The sequence below is a fragment of the Vulpes lagopus genome, chromosome 12, assembly GCF_018345385.1.
Source record: "Vulpes lagopus strain Blue_001 chromosome 12, ASM1834538v1, whole genome shotgun sequence".
Taxonomy (NCBI): Eukaryota; Metazoa; Chordata; class Mammalia; order Carnivora; family Canidae; genus Vulpes; species Vulpes lagopus.
This window is the reverse complement of record NC_054835.1, coordinates 57,111,308-57,136,604: the sequence shown is the minus strand read 5'-3', so window position 1 is coordinate 57,136,604 and position 25,297 is coordinate 57,111,308. Positions and strand designations below refer to the sequence as shown.

The window sequence follows — 25,297 nt, the reverse complement described above, 5'->3', positions numbered from 1 at the left end:
AAGGTTTTTTGTTTTTGTTTTTGTTTTTGTTTTTTTAATAGTTTATTTGAGAGAGGGAGAGAACAGAGGGAGAGGGAAAAGGAGAGGGAGAAGCAGGTTACCCACTGAGCAGGGAGCCTGCTGTGGGACTCCATCCCAGGATCCTGAGATCATGACCTGAGCCAAAGGCAGATACTTAACCAACTGAGCCACTCAGATGCCCTTTCAGCATCATGTTCTCAAGGTCCATTCACATTGTAGCAGGTGTCAGAACCTCCTTCCTCCTTTTTAAGGCTGAATCATATTCTACTCTATGTATACACTACACTTTGTTTACCCACTTACTCATCCATGGGTGATTTGAGTTGCTTCCACCCTTTGGCTATTATGAATAATGCTACTATAAACATGAGTGTACAAGTATCTGTTCCAGTCCCTGCTTTCATATCTTTTGGGTGCACCTCCAGAAACAGTACAGCTGGATCATACGGTAAACCTAGGTTTAATTTTTTGAAGAACTGCCATGCTGTCTTCCACCCACAGTGGCTGCACCATGGTAAACATTCCTACCAGCAGGACACAAGGGCTCCATTTGCTCCACACCCTTGACGAGAGAGAGAGAGAGAGAGAGAGAGAGAGAGAGAGAAGCAGGCTCCCTATGGGGAGCCCGATGGAACTCCAGGATCATGCCCTGGGCGGAAGGCAGACGCTTAACCACTGAGTCACCCAGGCGTCCCAGGATTTGCATCTCCTTAAATGATTAGTAATGTTGAGCTTCTTTTCACATGTAAAGCAAAGACATTTTAATAATCAAACTGTTTAATTTATTATGTTTAAAATGAACAGAATCAGAAACAAAGCACTACATTGTCTGGAAATAAAAACACAAAACCGGGGATCCCTGGGTGGCTCAGTGGTTCAGTACCTGCCTTCAGCCCAGGGCGTGATCTTGGGAGTCCCGGGATCAAGTCCCACGTCAGGCTCCTTGCATGGAGGCTGCTTCTCTCTCTGCCTGTGTCTCTGCCTCTATCTCTCTCTCTCTTTCTCTCTCTGTGTGTCTATCATGAATAAATAAAATCTAAAAACAAAAAACAAAACAAAACATAAAACCCAACAAGCTTTCAATAAATACTGCAGAACAATTCCAACATATGCCATCCTGCTACTCAGATGATTTTGTTTTGGAATTTTCCATAAATATTTATAATCAAAATATGAAAGTGTAAAGAAGAAATATGAATGCAAGAATGAGCCAAAACATTTAATTTCATTTTTTAAAAACATTACTTTTTTTGATTGATTGGTTTTGGGGGAGGGAGGGGCAGATACAAAGAATCTCAAGCAGACTCCCCATTGAACACAGAGCCTGACATGGGGCTCAGTCCCAGGACCCCAAGATCATAACCTGAGCCAAAACCAAGAGTTGGACACTTAATCGACTGAGCCACCCAGGTGCCCAAAACACTTAATTTTAGACACAATGAGATGATAAAATATAGGGCAATGTTGTTACTAATGAGAAAAATAAATAAATCTAGGTTTTTACATTTGGAGCTATATAACATTCTCTAGGAAAAAGCAATTTATAAACTTCTCTATGAGGTAGTAAGAGGCTAATGCTAATATTTAAGTTCTGTACTTTCAGATAGTTCTTTCCCTTTAGATATTTACAAGAAAAACAAATAGGCAAGGACCAAAGGCTAACACTGGCATTAAGGAGATAATCATGTGAGAAAGTAATTTTTTTCATTTACATAAATTTAAAAATCTCAAATTTTTAAAATTTGAAAAGACGCCAGTCATTAAGATTAAAAAAAAAAAACACAATAATAACACCAAGGTAGGGACGCCTGGGTGGCTCAGTGGTTAAGCATCTGCCTTTGGCCCAGAGCATGATCCCCGGAGTCCAAGCATCGAGTCCCACATCAGGCTCCCTATGAGAAGCCTGCTTCTCCCTCTGCCTATGTCTGTCTGTCGGTCTGTCTCTCTCTCTCTCTCTCATGAATAAATAAATAAAATCCTAAAAAAATAAAATAAAATAAAACACCAAGGTATATCCAGGGTATCAGAGATGCCAACACAGCTGGGCTGTTTCTAACAAGTATGTCCAACTTCTCAAGAAATGATCACCACAATGAGAAAGCTCCTGCTGATGTTCATTCCTTCCCAGGGTTTGAGATAAAGAGCTCTGGAATAGAATAGCAAAGCAGGATCAACATCGATGTGGCAGTATGGGCAGGAAGGAAAGTCACTTCTACAAACATGCCCAATATCTGAAACAACAGAAGAGCAGGATCAAGTCATGCCTCTGAGTTTACATATTGAGTATCTCTATAATCATGTTTAAAAATGAGAAACAGAGGGGCACTTGGCTGGCTCTGTTAAAAGAACACTCGACTCTTGATTCTGGGGTTGTGAGTTTGAGCCCCATGTTGGGTGTAGAGATTACTTACAATAAATAAATACAACTTAAAAAGAATAGAGAAACAAAATCTCCCCGTGAACACCCCCATTCAAGCTCCCTCATTTCCTGATTGTAATAGCTCTGCAGCAGCCTCTGCATACCCTCCTCTCCCCCTCTCCAGGGTGTTCTACACCAAGTATTCTTTCCAAATGGACATCCAGCAGATCACGAATGCCTACTTGAACACGTCAAAGGCTTCCTAACATAAAGACTGAAGTCTTTAAGCAGCCAGCTAGGCTTGATCCTTTCTGGGGACCTCACTTCCCACCATTCTTTCCCTTGTTCTGTGTTCAAGCCAGCTCCTCAAGGCTCCATCTGCACTCTGCTACCCCAACAACAGGGCTTCAGAAGAAAGCCGTCCCCGACCTGCACTCAATGTCTACTCTCTTCTCTCTTCTCAACTTAGCCGATACTTCATTTGAGAAGCTTTTTCCGTCTCCACACCCCCACTGCCCCCCAGGGCCCTTGGACACATTCATCCTAACAGTCTTCCTCTCCTTTTAATGTGTTTAGACCAGGGATTGGTGAACATTTTCTGTAAAGGGCCAGAGAGTAAATATTTTAGGCTTTGTGGGCCAGATGGTCTCTGAAACAACTACTCAATCCTGTCACTGTGCGGCAAAAGCCGCCATAAAGAATACGTAAATGAATTGAGTATACGGCTGTGTCCCAACAAAACTTTATTTACAAAAGCAGGTGGCAGGCTAGATCTGGCTTGTGGGCCATGGCTTGCCAAGCCCTGATTTAGATGGTAACGATTATGGGGTGCCTCCTACACGTGGGCATCATGCTGGGGACACAGTGCCAAACAAGATAGACAAGTTTCTTCTCTCCTGGAGCTGCGCATCTTTGGTGTGCATTATCCATCCATGTGACAGTCTGTCTCTCCTTCTAGGCTGTAAACTCTGACAAGCCAAAGACTGCCCACTTTTTCCCTCCACTGTTCAGCAGAGCAGTTGACACATAATCGGCAGTGAAAAAGTGAGATCAAGTTTATATTTAGTCAGAGTTATAACTGACACTGACATCTACAAGTAAAACACAGTTTCCTTCACAGATAAGTCCTAGAGCCATAGATGTCCATCTGGAGCAATGATGTCTTACTTAGAGCAAACTGCTGAGCAGTTGTGTGCTTGCATGATCCCCTATGCAGGGTCTTAGGGGTTCCTGGAGAAGCTGCAGGCTCCCGGCAACCTCATGGCCTGGCACAGCTGTCCCCATGCTGGTTTCATCTTCTGCTGACATTTAACGTCTGTCCTGCCGTTGCTGGGCACACCACTACACCTACCTCCTCCTTTCCTTATCTCAGCTGTTCTTCTGTTTCTTACTTCTTTGGTTCTTCAGCAACATCCAAATATACTAGGTCTCCAAAAATTAATTCAGGGGCAGTATGCGGAGACAGAAAATACACGAAAAAAAGTAAATAAAAAGTAAACAGAAGGTAGTCTTTGTGCTTATTCTACCATCTGAGCTTTCTTTGCAAGGGCAGGTTCTAAGGATTTCTCTGAAAATTATGAATGAAAAAAAATTTTAAAGCTAGGGACTATATAAATCATACTGAACTATTAGTTTATCATCAGAAATAACTCTGAAGGAGCGCACCCTATCGTTTTTCTTTCTACTTGTGTAGGTGGGCATCAACAAACAGCCGGAGCGCTGGGCTGGCTCAGTTGAAAGAGGATGCGACTCCTGATCTTGGGATTGTGAGCCTGAACACCACATTGGGTGTAGACATTACTATAAATAAATAAATAAATAAACAAACAAATAAATAAATAAATAAACTTAAAAAAATATATGTAGACAATCAACTGTTATCAAGGGCATTATTTGACATAACTTGTAAAACTTAAATGTGTTAAATTTAGATATAGTAGATAATGGGATTATACCAAAGTTAAATTTCCAATTTGCACAGTTGTACTCTAGTTATATAAGAGAACATCTTTGTATATAGAGGATATTTAAGGATTATGATATCTGTAATTTTTTAAAGATTTTATTTATTTATTCATGAGGCACAGAGAGAGAGAGAGAGAGAGGCAGAGACACAGGCAGAGGGAGAAGCAGGCTCCATGCAGGGAGCCCGACTCAGGACTCGATCCCAGGTCTCCAGGATCAGGCCCTGGGCCAAAGGCAGGCGCTAAACTGCTGAGCCACTGGGGCTGCCCCCTTAAATGCTAATTTTTCTCTATACCCCATTTTGGTGGCAGTAGTTGAGGCTAAAGTGGTAATGATTATCTAGTCTGAAGGCCTTGCTGTGTGAGATGGGGAGGTGGAATGAGATTTAGGTGGGAGAATTAGTAGGACCTAGTGAAAGGATGGACATGTGGGGAGCAGAAGAGGATTCAAGAGTGATGTCCAGATCTGGGGTTTGGGCCCTGAGTGGATGGCAGTGCCGACCACGGAGCTCAGGAGTACTGCAGTAAGAGTGGTTTTGGGAGGGGAAAGGGGGAAGGAGATGATGGGGGCCTACTTAGCCATGTGTGTCTGGGGTGCTTGCAACACATCCAAGTAGCTCTGCTCCAAAATCCCAGGACTAATAAGCCAGGACCTCAGAGATGAGTGTTTCAGCTCAGTGTAGGTCGGGCCCTCGTCCTGTCGGGTCTGTATGTGGACTAGCCCAGCGCTGCAGGTACTCTATCTAGCTCCTTCAAAGGCCATCACTGTTACTCCAGGCTCCTCTCCGGCTGGGCCTGTTACCCTCCTCAACAGCCCGGTCACGCAGGAGCTGTATCTTATATGCCCTGAGAAATCCAGGGGCTGTCACTAAGCAGTGCCCTTTCCCTCAAAAGCAAGAACACTTCTGCAAGTGGTGCACGCCAGGAGACAAGTGCTTGGAACTCAGAAGTGAGCTAACCTTCCTGGAACTAGGGATGAACAGTGGGAAGGGGCAAAAAAGAGCGAAAAGGCCAGTGGAGAAAAGCAAAGGATGGGAGAGATGAAAGCAGATGAAGAAATGTCTCAGTAAAGCAACTCTGAAGAGTGTTCTGCCAAACGGCAGGCAGCCCTGTGCTCTGGGATGGCGGGAACAAAACAGAGTCAACACTGGTACCACAGGAGTCCCCAGAGGCTCGGTTCTCACCTCTGCACAGAAACGCCTGCATCTGCGTGGAAACGAGGGCTTTTGTCCCTGAGGCTGCAAAGACTGGCAATATTTACACGTGGAGCTCTTTGGAGGGGCTGAAAATGAGACTGAGGAGGTAATTTGCTCCTCATCTGTCAATGGTGTTATCACTTACTATGTAAGGTACTAAACAGAGTTTTCTACTTCAATGTTTTCAGGTGTAATTAAAATAGTAGATAAGGAAAGAAATGAAAGAGACAATTACAACAATGGTCTCTCGGACCTCCAAACTCATCTAAGTATTTACCTAAGAAAAATATTTTTGTGGGCACTATTTAAACACGTAACAACCAAAAAGCTAAGGATGAATAGTAAAACTTCCTCTACGTCGTCATGGAGCTATGCTTCTGATTTTTGGCCCTATTCCTTGATGTTCCTGGTTCTAGCACATTCTCAGTGTCCCAGGAGCACACTGTACAAACATCTCTCTGCAGAGTGGGGGCCCCAGTCAGGGTGCCCTCAACTGTCCTTTCTGGAGATGCTCAACAGACAGTCCTGCCTGATGGACTGACCAAGACTGCATGGATGCGCAGGGCCTGCTGTCTGCACAGGGAGAAGCCCAGGCCACGGTCGAGACAGGCACGACACACACAGGTGCCGCTCTGTGCCTTAGTCTTTCCTTAATCCCCTTCTTTCACTTGTAGCATGTTTTGGCATCTTTTTTTTCCTGCTCAAGAAGTTTGACAATGAGAATCAATGGTGTCCTGTTACTTTACTATTTAAAAAATAAAATCATTTGAGGGGTGCCTCGGTGGCTCATTTGGTTAACCATCTGCCTTTTGCTCAGGTCCTGATTCCAGGGTCCTGAGATCGAGCTGTGTCGGGCTCCCTGCTCAGCAGAGACCCTACTTCTCCCTCTCCCTCTGCTGTTCCCCCTGTTCATGCTCTCTCTGTCAAATAAATAAAATCTTAAAAAAAAATAGTTGAGGGCAGCCCCAGTGGCTCAGCAGTTTAGCGTCGCCTACAGCCTAGGGCGTGATCCTGGAGACCCAGGACCGAGTCCCACGTCGGGCTCCCTGCATGGAGCCTGCTTCTCCCTCTGCCTGTGTCTCTGCCTCTCTCTCTCTTTTTCTGTGTCTCTCATGAATAAATAAAATCTTAAAAAAGAAAAGAAAAAAATAGTTGAAACATAAAAATAGCTTTAAGAGGTTGAAAGGTCTCAAAGGCTAAAACAAAAAGTTATGATTTTAATGCAATGGTTATGGTTTTCAACTACAGACTCTTGATTTGAAAATAACACCACAGTCTTAGTGAAGTGGTAAAAACAACACAAGCAACAAAACACAAACAGTTGAGCTGATAATGCCAACACACAGAGGTGTTAACCCTAGAGCCACTTTGGAAAATTAGGCTACATCCACTCGCCACTGTCAACTTCCCAGACACCTTTCAAGTCTTTTATGGGTCTCTGAGGAGCACAGTTTGAACAGCTCTGTTCTGGGGAATCCTTTTTTTTAAGACTTTATTTATTTATTCATGAGACACACACACACAGAGGCAGAGACACAGGCAGAGGGAGAAGCAGGCTCCATGCAGGGAGCCCGTCATGGGACTTGATCCCAGGACTCCGGGATCACGCCCTGGGCTGAAGGTGGCACTAAACAGCTGAGCCACCGGGGCTGCCCCTGTTCAGGGGGAATCCTTAAATGTCTCCCCGGCCCCGCCCCCTTCCATCTTCATCACCACCACCATCACCACCACCACTGTCACCTCCAGCACCACCATCACCAGCACTGTCTCCTCTAGCACCACTGTTGCTGCCACCACCACTACCTCATCACCACAACATATTCTAATATGAGAATTTATTCCAAAAATGAAAGTTTAGAAGACCATTATTCTCTTCATGTTTGAGGCACACCATTCTTGCTAAGGAAATTTTAGGACTTTGACAATATTTGAAAACATACTTTTCATAAACCAAAGTCTCTTGATTGTGTTATCAATTCACAAATCTATGTTTTAGTCCTAGTCTAAAAGAGAGAACTACGGGGAAAGAGTTTTGTGAAATGACTGACTTGTCATTTCAGGAGCAGGCATTTTTAAATGAATGAAAGCTCTGAAATAAACCAAGACGGAATTCTCTCATAGGTGTTCTAGATGCTCCTGTATAGCTCAGCTCTGAAAGGCTAAAATCCATGCCTGTAACATGCAACAAGTCTGAGAGTTTATAAATAGGAGTTGTCATATCCATAGTACATCACACAGCACTTTGAATTTTCAAGAATCTCCATCCACAATGAATTAACTAAACCTTAACAAGTTATATCCATTTTACAGATGGGGAAAAGAAACTCAGAGGAGTCAAACTCGGAAAAGGTGTTCTAACTAATAAGCAGTAAGGACTGCTCTGAAAGCTCCATCTAGTGCTCCTTCTGCTCCACCATTCTACTATCACAATAATTCCCCCTAAAAAAAGCCTTAAAAAGAAAAATGTAATGAACTTTGTGTATTATGTTAAATTCTCTTTTCTTCTGCTGTTTAAATGGTCTATACATTCTAAAAATACATATCTTTATAAAAATCTAAGGAACATAACTATCTTAAGTGATTAATTTAAAAGATTACACAATAGCATGATTTAACGAGAAAGGTTTTTTTTTTTTAATTCCAAAATGTTACCATAAAAAGATAAAATTTTCAAGGAAAAGTATTTAATGAAGAGCTTCAGAAGCCAGAGTAAGCAAAATTTTAATGAGGTATCAAATTCATCAGATAGGGAAGTGTGGGCAAGATTTACTCAGAGTAAGTGTGCAGAATGCTTAATTAGCACAAAGGCTGACAGGAGCACAGGGTTGGTTCACTCCCCACGGCCACAGTCCCTGGAACTGAAATTACAAAACAGTAAAGCGCATGTAATACAAAGTAATTCCAAGTGCTTTCCACAGTTGAAAATATGTTTCCTGATGCTTCCCTGTAACACAAGTTCCCTGCTGCGAACAGGGTAAATGTTAACTGTTCTCAGCTTTGGGGAGGCGTCCCCCCTCCGCTGCATCTACCGTGTGCAAGAATCTCACAGAGACCGCGCTCGGAAATCAGAATTCCACTGCGGGACAGACTCTAACCATTTCTTCTGTCAACTTCCACGAATACAAGGGCTCATGAAAAGCAGACCAGACTAAAAGGTTTACTGGAGACAATACTCAAGAGTGTGCGCAACACTCCGCTTTTGGGCTGTGTCGAGCTTGCTCCCTCCGGGTTAAGAACCTATTAGCACCGCAACAGAATGGGGGCAGGCAGCGCCGCTTCGCGCGTGGGGGGCGGGAGGGGGGCGGCCAGGAGCTCGCGAGGAGAGGGGGGTCGCGGTCGGGGTCGCGGCGGGGCCGGCTTCTCCGGTCGCCGCAGCCCCCGGGGTGAGGTACCCGTGGGCAGGGACACGCTACCTGGCAAGCGGGCCGGGGCGCGCAGCTCCAGCAGCTCCAGCCGCTCTAGCCGCTCCAGCCGCTCCAGCCGCTCCAGCATGCCGGCCGTGCGCCGCAGGAGCCTCCCGCTCTGGCGCCTCCAGCTGATGGCCGCACCCGCACCCACACCTGCACCGGCCAGTGCCCCAGCGACCTGCCCAGCGACCTGCGGGCGACCGCGGGCCAGGGGCCAGCAGTGCCCTTTCTGCTCTAGGAGATATCCGATTCATCCCCTTCAGTGATGGGGGAGGCGTCCACGGAGCGGACTTGGAAGCTCGGATTATCTAATTGCAGCTGACACTAAACCGATCTTCCTTCCTCTTTAATGAATTCTTTCGATTGTCACCAACGTTTGCACTTCAAGACTGGCTACAGGGAGCTACAGGGAGCGCCAGGGCCCCTCTTCGGTTGGCCTGAGAGTCAGCTGAAAGAATAACAGCATAGTGCCTACTGGCTGCATGCAAATAAATGCTGCTCTTTCATACTGCCTTTGTTTTACGTCCCCCTTCTTCCTTCTCGCTTTTCCTAAACAACCCTGAAACATTTGGCATACCAACACTGGCGATAATATTCTAAATGAGCCCCATATGTAAACTGGCAAGTGTCCAACTTCTTAATTACTTTCCTGCCTCTATCTAAAAAAGATCTAAGTAGCAAACACTACCCAGTGCATATTAATCAAAGCCTCTGTTTATAAATGTACAAAGCAGCTACCAAAACAATACATTGTTCTGCCTTTAGCACAATGAAAAAGAGGTTTTTTTTTTTTTTTTTTTTAAAGATAAAAGCTCTCAAGTGTTTGGAGCCAGAGCTCTGCAGCAGACTTGCAAGAACATAGTCCACCTAGAAAATCACATGACAAAATGAAAATTTTCTGGAACCTGAATAGGTGTGAATCACTACATTTTTATACTACTACTTATCTTACCAGGTACAAGTGTTTGCCAATGGGCTAAATAAGCTCCTCTCCAAATTCATACATGAATTAAAAACTCCATTTCTCATTGCATTATTTAGAAGGCTAATATTTTTATTTCAAGACAAATGTTTTTAAACAGAGAATGTGGACTGGGGCTGGGAGGGACCCTGGCCTCTTCATCTCATGTTGCAGGAGACCCTCTGCCCCAGGGGCAACTTATGTCTCTTTGGATCCTGCCAGTGATGGAAGACCCGAGACCCAGCAGAAGTTCAACTGGTTCCCAAACACAGGCCATTCTTTATCTCCACGTAGCAAAGCACCCTGTCAGTCACTGGAAGGTTAATAGACTTCCAACTGTTTCAAAGAGACAGCAGTCGAACACTGTCTTTGTCCCTCTTGCCTCTTGACAGTCTCAAATCACCTACCTCTAGCTCATGCCACAGGGCAAGTGATAACCACTGAGCATTAGAGACTGGGTGGGCAAAAAAGATGTCCTCCCAGTTAGAATAGCTGGGTCAGCAGGGGTGCCTGGGTAGCTCAGTCGGTTAACAATCAGACTCTTGATCTCAGCTCAGGTCTTGATCCCTGTGTGTCAGTTCGAGCCCCGAGTTGGGTTCTATGCCGGGTATGGAGTCTACTTAAGAACAAATAAGTAAAATAAAAAGAATAGCTGTGTCAGGAGACAGAACCACCTAAAATTTTAATAAATTCTCCCAAACTGCCCTCCCTAGTGGCCACACCAGGTACATTCCTACCTGTAGCAAATCAGAGTTGCCCGTTCCCACACCCTCACCAGTCAGATGGAGTTGGAGTCTTGTGAAGACTAAACAGTATGTGTGAAGCACTTGGATTGAGCACATAGCACTCAACAGTACCTCTAGCATTACAACAGATTTTCAGGTTTTGGCAGTTTGGTGAGTGAAATACGGTATTTCACTGTTGTTTTCATTTTCATGTATTTTCCCCCCGGTTGCTAATAATACTCTCTCTCAAAATGTTTAGGGCTCATTTGTAGCAGCTTTATGACCTGCCTGTTCCCATTTTGCCCATTCTCCTCTTGGGCTGTCTTTTTCCTTGCTGATTGATAGGACTGCTCGGCATTTCCTCTCAGGCTTTATTTATTTATGGGCTTGTACGAAAGTCTGTAACTTTTATACACTCAACTTTCTCAGCCTTTCTTTTCATGGTTTCTTGCTTATGAGAAAATTTTAGGCCATGACTTGGAAATGTTCTCCTGTATCACCTGCAACAGTTTCCATGTTTGTTTTGTATATAGTTTTCTAGCACTCGGCCGCCAGGAGCTGCCACACTTCCCCAGTAGTTTGGGGAGCCAGGCCATGCTAACCTAAACCTCTGCGTGTGTGTGTTTTCCCTGGTCCCTCAGGGGCAGCTCATCCATTTATTTGTTTATTCTTGCTCTAGTAACACGCAGATATAATTAATTACTGGAGGATCCTGGCTCTATTTGATAGCTCATTATTCTTTTCAAAAATTTTCTTGACTATTTTAGTTAGTACCATCACTCTTCTATATGAACTTCAGAATTAGCCTGCCAAGTTCCAAAAACAACATGCTGGGATAGCTTTGAGTCTGAATTTGATAGGACCGGGTCATCACAGTAAATTCTTGTGCAAGTTTATTGCTTGACTTAGTAATGCTAACAGCCACCTTTCCAGCCCCATCTTGTCTTGCTACCCCTGCACTCTGCCCCCAGCCACGGTGAACCACCTTCATTAGCCATACACGCAGGCTGCTCCATCACCTGCCTTTCACAGCTAATCCCAAACTCATGTCTACTCCGTGGGAAAGCCTTCCTTAGCAGTCCTCCATCCTTGATCTTGGGTCATCCTCCATCCTGGGCTAGCATGCATATAGCACCCCACAGTTATCTCTTACAGGTCACCCCAACCCACTTAGGCATGAATCGTGTATCCCTATACTTTGCAGGTGTTCAATAAATGTTTTGCTCAATGACTTCATGTAGACATGCTTGAAGAATCCACAGTTCTTAAAAAAAAAAAAAGGAAGGAACGAACGAATGAACAAACCACAGTTCTGGCAGGTTAGCCTCTCCCTTGTCGGAGGTGGGCAAGCTCTATGTGGAACTGCTGCCAAACCATTCAGATGAAGTAACCAAAGGAAAGAGTGCAAAAATATTAAGCTGGTGTACTGGTTTGTCAAAAAATGGCATAAACTGGCATTACAATTTTTCCATTTGAACAAGCTTGACAGATTACTGTAAATTACAAGGTGAATCATAACAAAGCTTTACAAGAGCCAGAGTGATCTACTGACTTATATCCTTTTCAGAAGCATGTGGAACATAAAGAAAAAGAACAAATAAAGAAATGACCATCAGGCTGGGTCTCTCGCCATATGCTACCCCTGCCTTATGTAACAGTATAGAAAACTTATCTATGCTTTTTGGGCTAAGACAAGTATTACTTCAGTTTTCTTTTTTTTTTTTTTTTTTAAGATTTTATTTATTTATTTGAAAGAGAGAGAGAGCATGAACATGAGCTGGGGATGGTAGGAGGAGGGGCAGAGGGAGAAGCAGACTCTGTGCTGAGCTGGGAGCCCAACGCAATCTCAGGACTATGAGATCACGACCTGATGACCTGAGCCAAAGGCAATGCTTCACCGACTGAGCCCCCCAGGCACCCCTTCAGTTTTTAATCCTTTACATATGCTCCCCTTTCTTTCTACACTGGTATCTGTAAGTGCCTTCTGTGTACTGGGGTAGACAAGATCACATTCCCTCATTCCAGCAAGTACTGTGACCATCCCTCCCACCCAGAGAAAGCAAGGCAATGCCTCAGTATTCAGATGGGAGGGTACCAGGATGCTCATTAATGTTAGCAGGTTTGCACTATATAACTTTTTAAAGCTATGACAAAGGCAATTTAAAGTCCACCGACTCCTTCCAGGGATATTTAAGCTTTAATCTTTGTCAATCACACCAAACCTTTTGAGGGAAAAAAAGAGTCCACATAACTGATACACCTGGGAAAAATAAAAATTAATATTATGGACTGAAATAATCCCTTTCCACATTCCTTTTCACAAGAAATGGTCTGCTGTTAAACTTTTCAGGATTAGTCACTAACCCACTCTGGGTATTTCAATCTTAGTTTAGTGACCGAAGCATTCTTACTTTTTAACTTAACCTCATTTGTCAGAGGAATGGAATCATGACTAAAACTGCATTTTTCATTTTAATGCAGGTGTGACTACAAGAGTGGAAACCTGCTTACCCAGAATTAAACTCAATGACTATGTAATCCTTAAAAAAAAAAAGTGCTATGAGCTTTTACTTGAAGTTGTATCCAGAAGATTCAATGCAGCAAGAAAATGTGGCTATTCTTCTGGATTTCACCTAGATATGAATTCAGTAAGTAACTTGCACCATGAAAAAATGCTTCAATCTAGGAAGGACAGCTGAAATTTCAAAATGTACACAGCTCACGGAAGGATGAGAAAACATTTATGGCACTGTTGTAGAATTTACTCATTGAAAGATTTTGCAAGTTTAAGAAACAACTGCTGTTCCATAATAGCATTTCAGAGATGGGCACATATTTGTTGCGCTTATGGAGCACTTACTGTAAACCCTGTGCTGAGTATGAAATAAATACCTCTCCCTCAGGGTCCTGTAAAGTGGGAATCCCCCCATGTCACAGGTGAGGACTCTAGAGGGCAGGCCATGAAAGTGACTTGGTCAAGGTCACACAGGAGGTCATGAGTCTGGAAATTTTATTAGGCCACTGCCCCACCAGCCTGTCTCCTGAGCCCTCTCCTGTGCTGCCTCCATTTACACTGCTTCCCCTCTACAATCCCTGTGCTGACTTCTGAAAAACGGGATGGAGTTCTGGCAACACCTCTGTGGATAAAACCAAACAAGCTCTTTGGAACAATGCCTGACTCAGAAATTAAATGGAAGAGACCTGAGCGATTGATTAGAGGCCCTGAGAAGTTCAGGGCTCTGATTATGGAGGAGAATGAAGTCCTAGCTGGGGATGTGATCAGTGCCAGCTGCCGGATCATCTTCCCCAGGGCAGAGCTTTTTCCACCCCACTAGGTAGGTCACACCATAGGAAAGTGAGACATTTTCTTTATAGGATACTTTCTATTTCATTGAGAGGGGAGTCTCTTACAATTAGTCAGCAAACTATGTAGGTTGCACAGTATGCAATGAAGGTGAAGTCGTATTTGCAGCCTGAGCACCTTACTGCAGCAAGAGGAGCAGAGCGGAAGCACGGAAGGGGTTCTGTGGGGGCAGGGCTGTGATGACCTGGACGGAAAGAAGGGGCAGGCGATCAGGTGTGTGCCTGTCCTGGGAAAGGTGACACTGAGCCTGGCATATTGGTGAGACAGTCAGGAAACAGTGCCGAGAAGAATGGAGAGTAGGCCAGGTGGAATAGAAGGGAAAGCACTGAGTAGACAAGGCTGTCTTGACAGCCAGGCAGAGGAAATGAGACTGTGCAGTAGGACTAGGAAAGCAGGACAGGTTTCGAGGGGACCTGAATCAGTTAGAAAGGTTCATTTGGCTATGGTACCAGCAACTGGTGGGAAAGACATGAAATTGGTATAAAACAAAGACTTTTGTTTGGGAACCAAAAATCAATAATTTCTTATTAATATATAGATTGATTCCATTTTCTGAGATGTTTATACAGAAAATCTGATTTACTCATTATATATAACTAGAATATAGCTTTCTGGAGGATATTTAGAGACAAATATTTTAATAAAGGCTATTATTTTCACTACCCAAATTTGAAGTAATTCCTTATTTTCTACTTATCTAAGAAGATTCTGGCAACATCTTGCACCAACAGTATTTGATGGGAACACTGATGCAGTACTGCCAACTAATCATGCAATAATGGGATAAGGTCTGAAAGAAGCAGGGTTGTTACATTTCTTTTCCAGTTTTTCAGAACAAGCATCTGATGTTAAAACACCAAGCTATTTAGAAATGACTATACACTCCTCCTCTGTGTTAAGATTTTCCTGAGGACCACATTTCAGTGCAGAAAGTAAATGCAATAGTAACTGTGGTGAAGCAGATGGGACTATATTCTTGGTCAATGACTATATTTGATCATTTCTTTTCTTCTTTGCTTTTTGCTAACAACATCTCCTCTACCAGGAACTTACCAGATGAGAATTGAGACTATTAAAGAGATATGACCAAGCTGTCTAAAAATATTTGTTTCAAATATACCACAAAGTCAGAGTTTTGAGAAATACTGCTACAAATACTTTTAAACCCATGTTGGAATCATTTTTCATATTAGAAAGCAGCACATGAAAGAAAACAGTAATATAACTTGTGTCAGGTTTCTTTTAAATCCTGATCTAATGCAAGAAGCCTCCTTGCTTCTCTAGTTATAGGCCTGAGTGTAACCACCATCAGCAAATACGGTGTCCATGCTAGTACCAGTGCCAACTGTGAAATCTTTTGAAACTGAATGATTTAAGAAAATAACAGAGAAACACAGCACTCGAAAACATGTATTTTGCTCTCTTCCAAAAATTTCTCTGAAACTTCAGGAAAGAGACTGTTTAAAGTATGAGTCCATCAGTAAGGTAAAAAAAGATGGGATAAGGAAGAGAGGAGAGGAGAATTGTCATGGTCTGCAAGCTGGAAAGCAAACAAACAAGTGATGATTTCTCTCAAGAGCCAAGAGAAAGCTGGTGTCCAACTGCAGGCAAGGATGTCAGCAAGAAACAGGGGGATCAAAACATTGGCCATGCAGGGGCCAAGCACAACATCTGGCAGGTTTGGCTCAAGATGTCTGAACAAGTGACAGAAGCACCTACTCCCAATAAAATGCTATGACCTCCCTGCAGAGAGAGCAGGTGCAGTCACGGGACAGCCTTGGCAATACCCAGGAAGGTTTTATCAAAAGTTCTCACTACAGGGTTCTATGGCATCTGCCTAGACAGATGCACATGTACTCATGTGCAGACCTCTGGTTTCTGCTGAGAAACAAACTTAGCCAAAGCAACTAATGCCATCTGAAAACAGATGAGAAATAATATACAGAAGTAGGAGGGAACAGAACTGAACTTTAAAATTCAATTGAAATAAATCTACCCACCATCTAGCTAGCTAGCTCACTCCATTACATGCATACAGTGAATATGGACCAAAATATATTTATCTGTATGACTAGGCAGCAAAGCTGAAAATAGCACACCAGTTCTCAGATAAAAGGAATGCCTCATTCTGTGTGTTTTTACCTGGTTGGAGCTTACTGGGATGCTGCTGCACTCCGGTTCCAGGGAGGGGAGGAGGGCTTACCCCTGCAGGCCCAGCACCCTGGGTCGGGCTCACACTGGTCAGAGCCCCTGTAGGCAATGGCTGACCTCTCTTTAACAGCTGCTTCTGTTCTTGCTGGCGGAAGCGTGGAGGCACCTCACGAGGCAGGTAACGGGACGCAGCTGGCTGCTGGCTGCTGGCAGATGCACGTTTGCCATTGCTGCTGTTGGACAGAGTGCTGGTGGAAGTACTGGTACTGGTACCGGCAGGTTGGGGCTGGCTTGAACAGGTCTTAGTAGGTTCTGGCACTGTAAGGTACAAAATGAAAAGAACCCAAAACTTTAGGAACACTCCTTAAAACCCCACCCTAACCAAAGAAAACAAAATAAAAACTGAGAAAGAAATAACAAGGTAGTGCTCTGGAAACAGAAATGGACTAAAGTCCAGAGGCTCAGGTTTGAGACCCAGTTTTCTTATAAACCACCTGCAATCCTGAGCAGTAGGTTTTGGCCCACAGTTTCCTCATCTGTAAAATGGGTGATTCAGTTAGGTTAGAGTAGCAGTTCACACTTTGGCTTCTATCAGACTGAATGCAACAAGTTCCCCAGTGACTCTGATCTGGTGCTGGTGGTCCCTGGACCACACTTTGAGAACCACTGCTCTAGGCCTGTGTTATCTCAAATTAAGGGATCCTCAGATGGCCATGAATTTACATATATTTTTGTTTTAATTCTGATGACAACACACACACACACACACACACACACACGTGCATTCTGGGTTATCTGATTGAGGCATTTGTGGTGATGCTATCTATAGCACTACCACACTCTGTTACAGATTTATTGGAAAAGAATGCAGGTGGGCTAATTTGCAAATGATGCATTTGAATTAACTGAAAGTCAAAGTGCCATCTGAGTATTGCATAAGCAAAAGTTTCAAAGTAATTTTAACAGAAAGGAGAGATAAGTGGTAGCCCTGAGAAGGCCGTATTACTACTACTACATAAGCCAAATGCAAAGATGATTTGAGTAGTAACCCTGCATTCTGAAGGGAGCTCAGACACATCAAATACAATTAATTATTGTATTTGTTCCCAAATACATACTTTGTTCGCAAAAGTTGTTCCCATCGTATACTTAAAACATTAATATCCAGGACATTATATTTATTGTTTTTTTTTTAAAAAAGATTTTATTTATTTATTTAAGAGATTTTATTTATTTATATGGGAGGGGGGCTTGTGTCAGAGGGAGAGAGAGAAGCAGGCTCCCTCTGAGTAGGGAGCCCAAGTTGGGGCTTGATCCCAGGACCCCAAGATCATGACTCGAGCTGAAGGCAAGTACTTAACTGACTGAACCACCCAGGTGCCCCAAAAGACTGATTTATTTATTTGAGGGGGGGTAGGGGCAAAGGAGAGGGAGAAGAATCTCAAGCAGACTGCACTGAATGTGGAGCCCAACGTGGGGCTCAATCCCATGACCCTGAGATCATGACTCAAGCCAAAACTAAGAATTGAAAGTTCAACTGACTGTGCCACCAAGGTGCCCTTACCTTGTTATTTGAAAAAAGATTTTTTTCTACTTAATTTTTAAATGTCTTTGCGTATATCTTAAAAGTAAATAATATTATGGAAGTATTTCCGGTCAATACTAGGGGGAACACGAGATGTTACTGTTGATCTTTACCATCCTGGGTGGCTTATATTTCTCATCTCCCAGCATGGGCTCTGCTGTGCACCTGTGGCCCTGTTCTCTCTGCACAGTCCATGTCTACAAAGGCCCTCTGCCCAATGTTCTTCGGTCACCCTGCCCAGCAAACCCTTAATCCTAGATGAAGCCACTGTCCACTCTCTCCACTCCTGCCTCAGATCACAGTCATGTAGTCTGGTGTCACTATGAGTTTATATGTCCCTAACCCAGTGCACCCTCAGTGCTTCCTGGCCAACATACCATTTCCTGGGTCTGCGGGGTTCCACTGCTGTCTATGACTCACTCAAAGACCTTCCACTCTGGAGCTGCTAATGCTTTTATCTCCTCCTCCTTCGCAGATGAACTATGACTTTATTTTCCAGAAAGAATAAAAGCCATTAGGCAAAACCTTCAAGTTTCTGCCACTACAAATACACGACCATCACACCATTCTCTGTCCCATGCCTGTTACTCTGATCTATGGTGAATACTGTATTTTACCAGTTCTAAGACTTACATTTCTTCATATATTAATAACATTTACATTGGGATGTGTCTTACCATTGATGACATGAGTCAATTGGCAGTACATGAACACTGGTATATCTCACAATCAATGGTTTTGGAGAGGCAATGCAAGATGGCATCCTCCAGGGGATCCCATCTTAGGGACTTTGTGTGCCCTAGTTCTTTAGCCTGTGACATTCTCCAGAAGAAACACAAAAGGCCCAAAGCTTGAGAGTAAGTCTTCAATTAATTTTTTTTTAAGATTTTATTTATTTATTCATGAGAGAGAGAGAGAGAGAGAGGCAGGCACAGACACAGTCAAAGGGATAAGCAGACTCCATGCAGGGAGCCTGATATGGGACTCGATACCAGGTCTCTAGGACCACACCCTGGGCTGAAGGTGGCACTAAACTGCTGAGCCACTTGGGCTGCCCTAATTCTTTGTTTTATAAACACAAGTACACAAGACAATCTAGCCATTTGGGTTGGTGTGGAGAGTGGAGGAAAGCACGTTTGCAACTTCTAAGTCACCCAAGGATTGTGTGGCTACTCTCCACAACCAGCTTCTTCTCCTCATTATTTAGATCTACACAGATTTCTATTACCTTCAAAAATAGCAACAACCACTGCCCTCCTTGACCCCAAATCCCCCTCCATCCATCTCTTGATTTATTGCCTCTCCCTGTCAAACCTCTTGAAGGTCCCGTTGGAGCTGCTCTTGCTGTATCCTCCCCCACTTGCCCATATCCATCCCATCTCATGCCCCACTTTGAGGAAATGACAATTACTTCCTTGACGCTAAACTCCAATGCCACATTCTGAGTTGTTTGTTTTTTTTTTTTTTTAACCTTTCCTTTCCTTTTTTTTGAGAGTGGCAGGAAGGGGCAGAGGGAAAGAATCTTAAGCAGGATCCACACCTAGGGCAGAGCCTGATGTAGGGCTCGACCCCATGACCCTGAGATCATGGCCTGAGCAGAAATCAAGAGTAGGATGCTTAACTGACTGAGCCACCCAGGCACCCCTAACCAATCCGTTACTTTAGCAGGGACAGTCACTTTGGCCATCCTGAGACACTCTCCTCCTTGGCCTCCATGGCTCTGAAAGTCCATGGATTCCCACTGGCCTCTCCAGCCACTCCTTCCGGCTCCTGGTGGCAGGTTTCCTCTTTTGCCCTTTTTTAAGATTTGGCTACAGACACTCACTCAACCAGTCTACTCCCACAGCTTTACTCATCAACCCTCTGGTCATGAGGGCTAGTGGAGATCTACATTTGCATATCTTACAGGCACTTCAGAATCAGTGTGCCCCCATAGTCATTGGTTTCCTCACTCCCTCTTCTTCCAAGTTCTGCTATCACTCTCCTGACAGGTGGCTCTAGTCAGAAACCTGGACTCCACCCTTGATTCTGCCCTTAATCCTTCCCAACCTACCTACAACCAACTGCCCAACTTTGACATTTCTAGCTTACCTTAAATGTCCCTCCTAAGTATCCCTCAAGCTCATCTTCCTGTTTCCATTCCTATTGCCCCAACCAGAGTCTGGAGCACCATTCTCCCCCTCTGGACACTACCAGAGTATGTTTGTCTGTAATCCATCACCTACTGCAGTCAGTGTGGTCTCCTTCCCACTGGCACCTTCAAGGATTCCCAGCCCCTTAGGATACAGTTCACAGGCCCTGGGCAGGAAGCTGTCCCTAATCCCCACTTTTCTAGACTTATCTGCTAACTTCATGCTGAGCCTCTCTCTTCCAGCTAACTACCACGTATCATCAATACTCATAGACAGCTCTGCACATTTTAATCTTCCTGAAATTGAGATGCATCTTATAATTATCAGTTTCGTTTAACTGGCAGTATGAAATAATGCACAATTGATAATATATCAGATTCAGTAAAACATGGTGATTCCTAGACATTCCTTAAATATCAGATTAAAGGTCACTTCCTCTCAGCCCCCCGGCCCCCTACCTGTTCCAGGCACCCTGTATGTGTGCCAGCACTCAGTACCTCAGACTGCTTTCTAGTGGGCCCGCCTCCCTGTGAGGCTGATTTGACATCAGCGTGGTACCTGGCACACAGTAAGCACTCAACAAATGTTAGAGGGCTTGACTTTTTCTCTAACACACACTCTGAAGTTCAAGAGAAATGCAAAACTAGCAGAATATAAAGAAAGTAATTAGTAAGGTAGAAAAAATACTAGACTGGAAAACTGAAGCTTTCCAACTCTGAAAGCCTAGAATTTTATAAGGGAAGAACAAAGGATGTGGCACATGGTTTCAGTTCTGTGATGGCTATCTCTTCGGAGCACTGAGTTTCTCTTACTTGTGTTCTACCTCTCTCTGCTCCTATTTCCCTGGCCTTGCTACAGACATGGAATATTTTTTATAATTTACTTAGATTTGTTGGTTATTCACCTTCAACTCAAAGGCATATGAGATGGATATTCATTCTACCTTTTTTTTTAAAAAAAAAACATTTTATTTATTTATCCATGAGAGACACACAGAAAGAGGCAGAGACATAGGCTGAGGGAAACTCGATTCTAGGACCCTGGGATCATGACCCAAGCCAAAGGCAGATGCTCAGTCACTGAGCCACCCATGGGCCCTGCCCTCCCCCTTTAAAAGAAAGCTATAAAACCTATTATAGGTTGATTTTTAAACATAGGGGCTTTCAAGTATGTTTTTTTCTGACATTGACCTTTTGCTAATTAAAATAGAAGTTCCTAAGTATTTACCCAAATGAGTTGAAAACGTCTATCTACACAAAGCTTTAGGAGTGTTTCTAGCAGTTTTATTCCTAGTTGCCCAAAATGGGAAGTAACCGAAATAACCTTCTATAGGTGAAGGACAAAGAAACTGGTATATCCATACAATGGAAAATTCACATTTAAAATAAATGAGCTATCAAGCCCTGACAAGAAATGAAGGAATCTTACATGCATACTGCTAAGTACAAGAAGCCAGTTTGAAAAGGCTTCAAATTCTATGATTCCTACTATATAACACTGTGTAAAAGGCAAATCCATGGAGAGAGTAAAAACATCAGTGGTTGGTTGACAAGGGCTTGGGGAGGCAGGGAGTAGGAAGAGGCAGAGCATAGGGTTATTCAGGGCACTAAAATGTTACGATACTTTATCATAGATATAGGACGTTAGCATTTGTCAAAACCCATTAGAACTATTTAACACAGGGGGCACTTGGGTGACTCAGTGTTGAGTATCTGCCTTTGGCTTGGGTCGTGATCCCAAGGTCCTGAGATCAAGCCCCACATCAAGCTCCTCGCAGGGAGCCTGCTTATCCCTCTGCCTGTGTCTCTGCCTTTGTCTCTGTGTCTGTCATGAATAAATAAAATCCTAAAAACAAAAAAAAAGAATTGTATAATACAAAGTAAACTCGATGTAAACTGTAGACTTTAGTTAATAATAATGTATCAGTCTTGGTTCACTGGTTGCAACAAACGCACCACACCAAGGCAGAAATTCATAACAGGAGAGACTGAGGATGTGCTGGGGTGGGGAGAGGAAGTACGGTGGGAACTCTCTATTCTTTCTGCTCAATCTTTCCATAAACCAAAAACTGCTCTAAAAAACAAAGTCAATTAGGAACTCATGTGCACTGTTGGTGGGAATGCAAACTGATGCAACCACTGTGGAAAAGAGTATGGATATTCCTCAAAAAATTTAAAAATAGGGGCACTTGGATGGTTTAGTCAGTTTAATGTCTGACTCTTAATTTTGGCTCTGGTCATGATTTCAGGGTTGTGAGATTCAGCCCTGTGTTGGGCTCCACACTGAGCATAGAGCCTGCTTAAAATTCTCTCTTTACCCCACTTCCCTCTCTTTAAAAAAAAGGGGGGGGGGATCCCTGGGTGGCTCAGCGGTTTAGCGCCTGCCTTTGGCCCAGGGTGCGATCCTGGAGTCCTGGGACTGAGTCCTGAGTCGGGCTCCCTACATGGGGCCTGCCTCTTCCTCTGCCCGTGTCTCTGCCCCCCCCCCGCCCCCGTCATGAATAAATAAATAAATAAATAAATCTTAAGAAAGAAAGAAAGAAAGAAAGAAAGAAAGAAAGAAAGAAAGAAAAGAAGAACATAGAATGACCATATGAGGGGATCCCTGGGTGGCTGGGCGGTTTAGCGCCTGCCTGGAGTCCCGGGATCGAGTCCCACATCGGGCTCCCTGCATGGAGCCTGCTTGTGTCTCTGCCTCTCTCTCTCTCTGTCTCTGATGAATAAATAAATAAAATCTTAAAAAAAAAAAAGAATGACCACATGACCCAGTAATTCCACTACTGGGATTTACCCAAAGAAAATGAAAGCACTAACTTGAAAAGATACAAATCCCTATGTTTATTGCAGCATTATTTATAATAGCCAAGATACGGAACAGCCCCACTGTTCACTGATAAATTAACAGATAAAGAAGTTGTGGCGCACGCGCGCACACACACACACACAGAGGCAACACTGGAATATTACTCAGCCAGAGTAAAGAATGAGATCTTGCCATTTGTGACAACTAATGGACCTAAAGGGTATAATGCTAAGTGAAAGAAGTCAGAGAAAACAGATACCATATGATTTCACTCATATGTGGAATTAAAAAAACAAATGAGCAAACAAAGAAAAAAGAGACAAACAAAAACCCAGACTCTTAAATACAGAGCACAAACTAGTGGTTCCCAGAGGGGAGAGAGGCAGTGGATGGGTGAGATAGGTAAAGGAGATAAGAACACACTCATCATGATGAGAACCAAGTAAGGTATGGAACTGTTGAATTACTATATTGTACACCTGAAACGAACATAACACTAATTACAGTTTAATTTTAAAAATCCCAAATCTAGGGGATCCCTGGGTGGCTCAGTGGTGGTGCCTGCCTTTGGTCCAGGGCGCGATCCTGGGGTCCCGGGATCAAGTCCCATGTCGGGCTCCCGGAATAGGGCCTGCTTCTCCCTTTGCCTGTGTCTCTGCCTCTCTGAATAAATAAAATCTTAAAAAAAAAAATCCTTAAAAATATATATAAATGAATAAATAAAATGAATAAAATCTTTTAAAAAATCCTTAAAAATATATATAAGAACATTTAAAAAAAATCCCAAATCTATTAATTAAAAAGACAAAAAAAAAAAAAAAGAGAGAGAGAGAGAAGCAAACTTGCTGTCTCTCTCACAATAGCAACTTTCCATTACAACTTTGCAAGTGAAATTGAGAGCAGGGTAGAAGTACATCTGTCTGAGAAACACTACCACTGAATTTATGTAAAAACATGTGATTAGTATGGGGGCACCAGGATGGCTCAGTCAGTTAAACCTGCAAGTCTTGATTTCAGCTTGGGTCATGATCTCAGGGTTGTAAGATTGATCCCCAAGTTGGGCTCTGCATTCAGCGTGGAGTCTGGTTGTTGTGATTCTTCCTCTCCCTCTGCCCCTCCCCCGGCTCACACTCTCTCTAAATAAATACATAAAAAATTTTAAAACAATAAACATACGATATCAGCATGATATCACTTCCCTTTACTACACATTTTAGTAGTAAGGTTTTGCTCTAGACCTAGACATCGCTTTTTAGGAAGCCCAGGGTATGAACGCAATTGGTTATTTTACTACAAAATTCAAAGGAAGCAGCAGAAGAGGAGGAAGAGGAGGAGAAGTAGGAAGGAAGGACAGAACAGGAAAGAGAACTAGGAGGAAGATACATTTTTCTACCTACCCCTGCTATGGGAAACCCTCTTCTTTTTCGGAGTAACTAACACTGGAGGCCAGCTACCATCAGAATCAAGTACTTCCGCCTGTCACCCAGCCTTTTCAATGAATGGAAAATGAAGAAACCTGCCTGAACTCAGAAACTGATAGAAACAATTTGGCAAGGGCTCAGAAACAAAGTATCCAAGCCCTCGGAGAGCCTAAGAAATCACCCTGTCCTGCCCTCCTCCGCACGGTCACCCCCAGGGCCCAAGTGAGCTAACCAAGATGCACCTGCTCCCTCATCTCTGACAACCAGCCAGGGCTCTTCCACTACACTGCTGTCATCTTAAAAAGATCAAAGGGCAGGGCAGCCTGAGTGGCTCAGCGGTTTAGCGCCGCCTTCAGCCCAGGGCCTGATCCTGGAGACCTGGGATCAAGTCCCACATCAGGCTTCCTGCATGGAGCCTGCTTCTGTCTCTGCCTCTCTCTCCCTCTCTCTGCGTGTCTCTCATGAATAAATAAAATCTTAAAAAATCAAAGGGCAAACGCAGGGCTATTTTTCTTCAAAATACTTACAGGAAAGGGAATTCGTGCTACAGAAATGGAAGTCTAATATAGTAAATGAATCCTACCAATCACTGGTTTTGAAGAAGCATAATAAATGAATGTTATTAATAGGTAACTAGTTTTGAATATAAAGCACCAGTCCTAAGGTATCTGAATATGGAATATTCCATTTTCCTCAGGTTGCCTGCACTACATTACCTGTGGTCACTCTTATAGCCTCATTTTAAGAGTCAAAGAATTCCACACCAGTCCCCACTCTGGAGGGGAGAGGGCAGCATAGTGCAGGAACCAGCAGGTGAACTCAGTGTCTCTTGTATTTTTAGAAGGTGGGGAAAGCATAGTGAAGATGTGACAGAGACCATACGAGGCCAGCAAAATCTAACACAGCTGCTATCTGGGCCTTTGTAGGAAAAGTCTGAAGAACGATGAAGGAACCCAGAATTCTGACCCTGTCGAGCTGTGCCTCTGGCCTCTTTTATATGAGAGAGCAATAAAACTTCTTTGGTGGTAACCAGTATTTTTCAGATCTTTGAAAACTGGCAGCTAACTCACATAATCTCAGCTGATAACTGGAGGATCTCAAAATTTGATCTGTTCATATAATACAGATAAACCAAATGGGCAGTTTCTGACCAGCGATCCACTCTCTTTGGATACAAACTTTTCTTTTCTTTTTTTTTTTTTTTAAAGA

The 25,297-nt window shown here is 43.5% G+C and overlaps 1 protein-coding gene across 1 annotated transcript in view; it reads right to left on the bottom strand.

The window, feature by feature from the left end:
* Window positions 1–25,297, bottom strand: part of TNRC6C (trinucleotide repeat containing adaptor 6C) — a 103,877-nt gene that overhangs the window by 64,203 nt on the left and 14,377 nt on the right. The window contains exon 3 of the mRNA XM_041726439.1: window positions 16,140–16,466. The gene's annotated coding sequence lies outside the window, so the exon portion shown is untranslated. The remainder of the gene's footprint in view (window positions 1–16,139; window positions 16,467–25,297) is intronic.